This window comes from Giraffa tippelskirchi, chromosome 9 (assembly GCF_054371585.1).
Source record: "Giraffa tippelskirchi isolate mGirTip1 chromosome 9, T2T-mGirTip1v1.2.pri, whole genome shotgun sequence".
NCBI classification, from domain to species: domain Eukaryota; kingdom Metazoa; phylum Chordata; class Mammalia; order Artiodactyla; family Giraffidae; genus Giraffa; species Giraffa tippelskirchi.
This window is the reverse complement of record NC_137283.1, coordinates 81,852,377-81,859,437: the sequence shown is the minus strand read 5'-3', so window position 1 is coordinate 81,859,437 and position 7,061 is coordinate 81,852,377.

Genomic DNA, 7,061 nt, shown 5'->3' with positions numbered 1-7,061 from the left:
ACCATCCAGGCATGTAGTGGCTTGATGGCTCCAACATCCTTTGTTTACAGATATGGCAGGCAGAACTCTTAGTTCACATTTCTAATTTTTTGATATGGTCATCTTTGTACATATATCTTTTAAAAGTTATGGGATTCTTGAGCTTCCTTAGTGGCTCAGTGGTAAAGAATCCACCTGCCAATGCAGGGGACACAAGTTTAATCCCTGCCTGATCCAGGAGGATCCCACCTGCTGAAGAGCAACTAAGCCCACGTGCCACAACTACTGGAAGCGGGTGCACTGCAACTTGAGAATCGTCCCCGCTTGCCGCAACTAGAGAAAAAGCCCTCGCAGCAATGAAAACTCAGCAGAGCCAAAAATAACTAAATAAAAACTAATAAATAAAAATTATTTTTTAAAAAAGTTATGGGACTCATTATAAGTGAAAATTCTGGGTAAAAGGACTCCTCAATGTTTAAATTTTTGATAACTACTAAAGTAACTTTCTAAAATCTTTGTGTCAGGTTGCACGGACAGTGTAAGATTATTTCATCACATGGTAGCCAGCACTAGATTTTAATTAAGTTTTAATTATAAATTATTTTCATTAACTTTTAATGAAAATATGGTCATACTAGGAGATCTGTGTACACTGTTTTGTAACCTACTTTCTCAGACAATAGTTTATCATGGACATTTTTCTATGCCAAGGAATACAGGTTTATGTCATTTTCAAGGCTATACAATGTACTGTTTTATTAATAAATATTTTAAAATCAATAGCTTGAGCCTTTGATTAGAGAATCACAGGCCTACATTTTCAATTTGACTATTCCCTTCACATGGTGTATATTTATTTATTTATTTTTAACTATTTATTTATTTATTGGCTGGCTGGGTCTGCGTTGCTGCGTGGGCTGTCCTCTAGTTGCAGCCAGCAGGGGCTGTGCTCTAGTTGTGGTGCACAGGCTTCTCATTGTGGTGACTTCTCTTGTTGCAGAGCACTGGCTCTAGAGCGCGCAGGCTTCAGATTTGCAGTTGGTGGACTCTGGAATAAAGCCAAAGTGAGCTGCAATTACAGAGGGCGTAATCCTGCCCATGGCAGATGATAGGAAATGCTTGCTTCTTAAAAGAATTGATTTATGAAATGGACTTGAAGTCAGTCATCCTAAAAGGAAAGCATAGTGGTTGGATTCCTTATTATCAGGCCTCCAAATACCTTCTTAGTCTTTTTTCTTTTGCATTTGCTGTTCCTTCAGCCTGGAATACATTTTTCCTTTTACCCTTGTCCTGCACCCACATCTCCCCACAAACTTTATGGTATTTCATGCTTAAAAAAAGAAGAATAGCATTCAGCACAAAAGGAAGTTAATTGTAGGCAAGAAGGTGGACATTTTATATGTTAATACTATTTCCCTTCACAGCTGTTTCTTTCTTTTTTGTAACACTGGATTATAACATTATGTGTTTCACCTGTACCATATTATGGGCTTCCCAGGTGGCACTAGTGATAGGGAATCCGCCTACCAATGCAGGAGACACAAGAGACACAGGTTCAATCTGTGGGGCGGACCCCTGGAAGAGGAAGTGGCAACTCACTCCAATATTCTTGCCTGGAGAATTCTATGGACAGAGAAACCTGGCGGGCTACAATCCGTGGGGCTGCAGACAGTCAGACACAGCTTTGGAACTGAGCACATGTACCACACTATATTTCTTCTCTGTATACATTACAGAAGGGTACTCGCCACCAAAAGTTTACTTTCTATTAGTCACCATACCCTTTACCCATTCACCCTCCCTCCACTCCCTTTTCCTTCTGTAATCAATACTCTGTTCTGTATATCTATGTGTTTTTGTTTGGTTTGGTTAGTTCGCTTATTTTGTTTTTTTTAAATTCCACCTATGAGTAAAATCATATGTTATTAGTCTTTCTCCGTTTGACTTATCTCACTTAGCATAATATCCTCAATATTGTTGTTGCAAATGGAAAGATTTCATCTTTTAATGGCTGAGTAGTATTCCATTGTACATATAGACCCATCTTCTTTATTCATTCATCTGTCAATGGGCACTTAGGTTGTTTCTGTATCTTGCCTATTGTTAATTTTAATAATACTGTGGTGAACATAGGGGTACATATCTTTTCAAATTAGTGTTTTTTTATTCATCAGATAAATATCCAGAAGTGGAATAATGGGATCATATGGTACTTCCTTGGGCTTCCCTGGTGGCTCAGATGGTAAAGAATCTGCCTGCCATGCGGGAGACCTGGGTGTCAGGTTGAACCTTGATACCTTCATTCTGTCAATCTCCTGCCACTCCCTCTATTATGTGGAAACTGTGAGAAACATCTTCCTGCAATGTTCCTCCAGCAATTTCTACTGAGAAAAGTTACCATAGGCACTTTCAAAGAGAAATGCTTGGGCTTTCCTGGTGGCTCAGTTGTAAAGAATCTACCTGCCAGTGCAGGAGACACTGGTTTGACCCCTGGTCCAGGAGTATCCCATATGCCCTGGAGCAACGAGGCCCATGCGCCACAACTACTGAGCCCAGGCTCCAGAACCGGGAGCTGCAACTACGGAGCCCACGTGCCACAACTCCTGAAGCCCGCATGCCTAGAGCCCATGCTCTGCAACAAGAGAAGCCACAGCAATTAGAAGCTTGAGCACTACAACCGGAGAGTAGCCATGGCTTGCCACAGCTAGAGAAAAAGTACACACAGCAACAAAGACCCAGCAAAGGCAAAAATTTTTCTTAAATATATAATTAATTTAAAATAAATAAATAAAAGATAAAAGCTTAAAGGAATTCTGTTTATTAGTAAGCTTTTATTGAAGAGCATGTTTGAAGCTGAGAGGCAATCAGGGGATAACCCACACTCTCCCCCGAGTATTCCCTCCTTTAAATTTCGCTCAAATGTCATTCTCTCACTATTTTAGTGAAAGTGAAAGTTGCTCAGTCTTGTCCGATTCTTTGCAACCCCGTGGACTATACAGTTCATGGAATTCTCTGGGCCAGAATACTGGAGTGGGTAGCCTTTGCCTTCTCCAGCCCAGGGATCAAACCCAGGTCTCCCACATTGCGGGTGTATTCTTTACCAGCTGAGCCAAAAGGAAAGCCAAAGAATACTGGAGTGGGTAGCCTATCGCTTCTCCAGCAGATCATCCTCACCCAGGAATCAAATCGGAGGGTCTCCTGCATTGCAGGTGGATTCTTTACCAATTGAGCTATCAGGAAAACAATAGAATAGGAAGGACTAGAGACCTCCTCAAGAAAATTAGAGATACCAAGGGAACATTTCGTGTAAAGATGGGCACAATAAAGGACAGAAATGGTATGGGCCTAACAGAAGCAGAAAATATTAAGAAGAGGTGACAAGAATACATGGAAGAACTATACAAAAAAGATCTTAATGACCAAGATAAACACAATGGTGTGATCACTCACCTAGAGCCAGGCATCCTGGAGTCCGAAGTCAGGTGGGCCCTAGGAAGCATCAAACATAGCTAGTGGAGGTGATGGAATTCCAGTTGAGCTATTTCAAATCCTGAAAGATGATGCTGTTAAAGTACTGCACTCAATATGCCAGCAAATTTGGAAAACTCAGCAGTGGCCACAGGACTGGAAAAAGTCAGTTTTCATTCCAATCCCAAAGAAAGGGAATGCCAAAGAATGTTCAAACTACTGCACAATTGCACTCATCTCACATGCTAGCAAAGTAATGCTCAAAATTCTCTAAGCCAGGCTTCAACAGTACGTGAAGTGAGAACTTCCAGATGTTCAAGCTGGATTTATAAAAGGCAGAGGAGCCAGAGATCAAATTGCCAACATCCGTTGGATCATAGAAAAAGCAAGAGAGTTCCAAAAAAACACCTACATCTGCTTTATTGTATATTGTCACCCTGATTATTTAAGTTATATGCAGAGTACATCATGCAAAATGCCAGGCTGGATGAAGCACAAGCTGGAATCAAGATTGCTGGGAGAAATATCAATAACCTCAGATATGCAGATGACACCACCCTTATGGCAGAAAGCAAAGAGGAACTGAAGAGCCTTTGATGAAAGTGAAAGAGGAGAGTGAAAAAGCTGGCTTAAAACTCAACATTCAAATAACTAAGATCATGGCATCCGGTCACATCACTTCATGGCAAATAGATGGGGAAACAATGGAAACAGTGAGAGACTTTATTTTCTTGGGCTCCAAAATCACTGCATATGGTGACTGTGGCCATGATTTTAAAAGATGCTTGCTCCTTGGAAGAAAAGCTATGACCAACCTAGACAGCATATTAAAAAGCAGAGACATTACTTTGCCAACAACAGTCTGTCTAGTCAAAGCTATGGTTTTTCCAGTAGTCACGTATGGATGTGAGAGTTGGACTATAAAGAAAGCTGAGCACCAAAGAATTGATGCTTTTGAACTGTGGTGTTGGAGAAGACTCTTGAGAGTCCCTGGGACAGCAAGGAGATCCAACCAGTCAATCCTAAAGGAAATCAGTCCTGAATATTCATTGGAAGGACTAATGCTAAAGCTGAAGCTCCAATACTTTGGCCACCTGATGGGAAGAGCTGACTCATTGAAAAAGACCCTGATGCTGGGAAAGACTGAAGGCAGGAGAAGGTGACGACAGAGGATGAGATGGTTGGACATGAGTTTGAGCAAGCTCCAGGAGTTGGTGATGGACAGGGAGGCCTGGCATGCTGCAGTCCGTGGGGTTGCAAAGAGTCAGAGATGACTGAGCGACTGAACTGAACACTATTTTAGTATTATACGATTCCTCATTCCTGATTTTTCTTGCACTATTTTTTTTTTTCCTGTTATTTCTTGCACCGTTTTCCCCTGGTAGCTCAGACAGTAAAGAAGCTGCCTGCAAGGTGGAATCCCTGGGTCAGGAAGATCCCCTGGAGAAGGGAATGGCTACCCACTCCAGTATCCTTGGACAGAGGAGCCTGGCAGACTATAGTCCATGGGGTCACAAAGAGTTGGACATGACTGAGGAACTAATACTTCACTTCAACCCTAAATGGCCCCAAGTTCCATATGTTATTTGGGCTCCCCTGGTAACTCAGATGGTAAAGAATCTGCCTGAAATGCAGGAGACCATGTTCCATCCCTTGGTGGGAAAGATCCCCGGCAGAAGGGGATGGCAACCCACTCCAGTATTCTTGCCTAGAGAATTCCATGGACAGAGGAGCCTGGTGGGCTACAGTCCATGGGATCCCAAAGAGTTAGACATGACTGAGTGACTTTCACTTTTTCAAATACAGCTCATCATTTTCTATGATATGGGGTAATTTATGTGTTTATTGTGTTTCTCCCTGCCAGAGTCCAAGCTCTAGGAGGGCAAGATCTTTGTTTATCAGTATATCCTGAGAACCTAGGGTTGAGCTTGGCACATACTATTTGTGCGAAATATTTGTTGAATAACTAAGTGAATTACTGAGACAAACTTGGGACATAAAAGAAGATATAAAATCATCTAGGTAAAATATAAACCCACAAACAAATCTCTTGTTTTTTCCTACCTGATAAAGTCCAAACTCCATATAGTCATTCCTTCTGTGATTTGGACACTGATTGCTGCTGCAAGATTAAGTAAGGAATACGTTTTCCTCTTTTGACAGGTCAGTAGAAGAGGTATTTGATTGTGGTCTGGTGGCCTGTTGCTTGCACGCTTTTGGTTAAGCTCACACTAGTGCACTTTGAAAACAGCTAGAAGACAACATTAAACCGGCTACCTCCACATTTACAGGATTTCAGGACAGGCGTGGAGCCGTTGGAGGACAAAAACAGAACCACAGAGCAGACGTCTTCAGTGTGGAAGAGGCATACTCCTGCACATCCTGGAAGACAGTCCAAGGGACCTGCAGTTTTAAGGAAATGGCCTCCATCTTTCAACTTCCGTTTTACTCTTGCCTGAAATTGGTCTGCTTGAGAAGCAGTCTGACTACACACTAGTCCTCCTTCCATTTAACAAAAGAAAAACATCTTTTAAAATTCAGAGGATACATCAAAATACTGGTTTTAAAGAAACCTTTTAGAAAAGTAATCAAGGCATTTTGCCCCTTGACAGATGAATGGAAAACAATGCGTGGTACATACATATCAGTTCAGTCGCTCAGGCTCAGTGGTGTCCGACTCTTTGCGACCCCACAGTCTGCGCCACACCAGGCCTCCCTGTCCATCACCAGCTCCAGAGTTTGCTCAAACTCATGTCCATCTGACGGGACCAGCCCAACGACGAACCGACCTGAGGGAGTGGTGCCGCAGAAGAATAAAGAATAAGACTCAGAAATAAAGTGGGGATCAGGTGGCTGATGCCATTCGCATGCAGAAGCCCAGATCCTAATCCTTGCCTGCCTTTTATTGTTAACTTCTACTTCCTTATTCGTGCTCTAGAGATATCTGTTCTTTACAATCTCAGATCGGGGATAAAGATATACAATGCACAGTCCTCAATGTCAAATCTTCAGGCCTTTCATGACTTCGTTTAGTCCTTCGGCTAGTGACGCCCTTTCTCAGGAACTCCCTCAAGTCTCTGGTTACGGGAACAGTCACTAATGGTTTTCCATCAGTCACATCAGTACTTCAACATCTTGTTTTCAAGATGTCTTTCCACGATGTACTTTTTACTACTCCCAGCCCTTTGCCTGGGGGTGATGAGAAAGTCACTCTTATTTTTCAAAGAGGCCCTGTTAATTATAGTACAGGCCTGTGCACAGTATATTCCCTACACCATCCAGTCGGTGATGCCATCCAACCCTCTCATCCCCTGTCATCCTCTTCCCCTCTACATACATATAATACAATGAAATTATTCAGCCTTAAAAAGGAAGGCTGAGGCATGTTACAACACAGATAAAACTTGAGGACTTTATTATTGAATAAACTCACCATGAAAGGAAAAATACTGTATGATTCCACTTACATAAGGAACCTAGATGGTCAGATTCAGAAAGTAGAAGGGTGCTTTCCAGAAGTCAGAGCAAGCAGGAGGGAATAGGGTGTTATGTTTAATGGGTAGAGTTTCAGTTTTTCAAGATGAAGAGTTCTGAGACTGATGGTGGTGATGGTT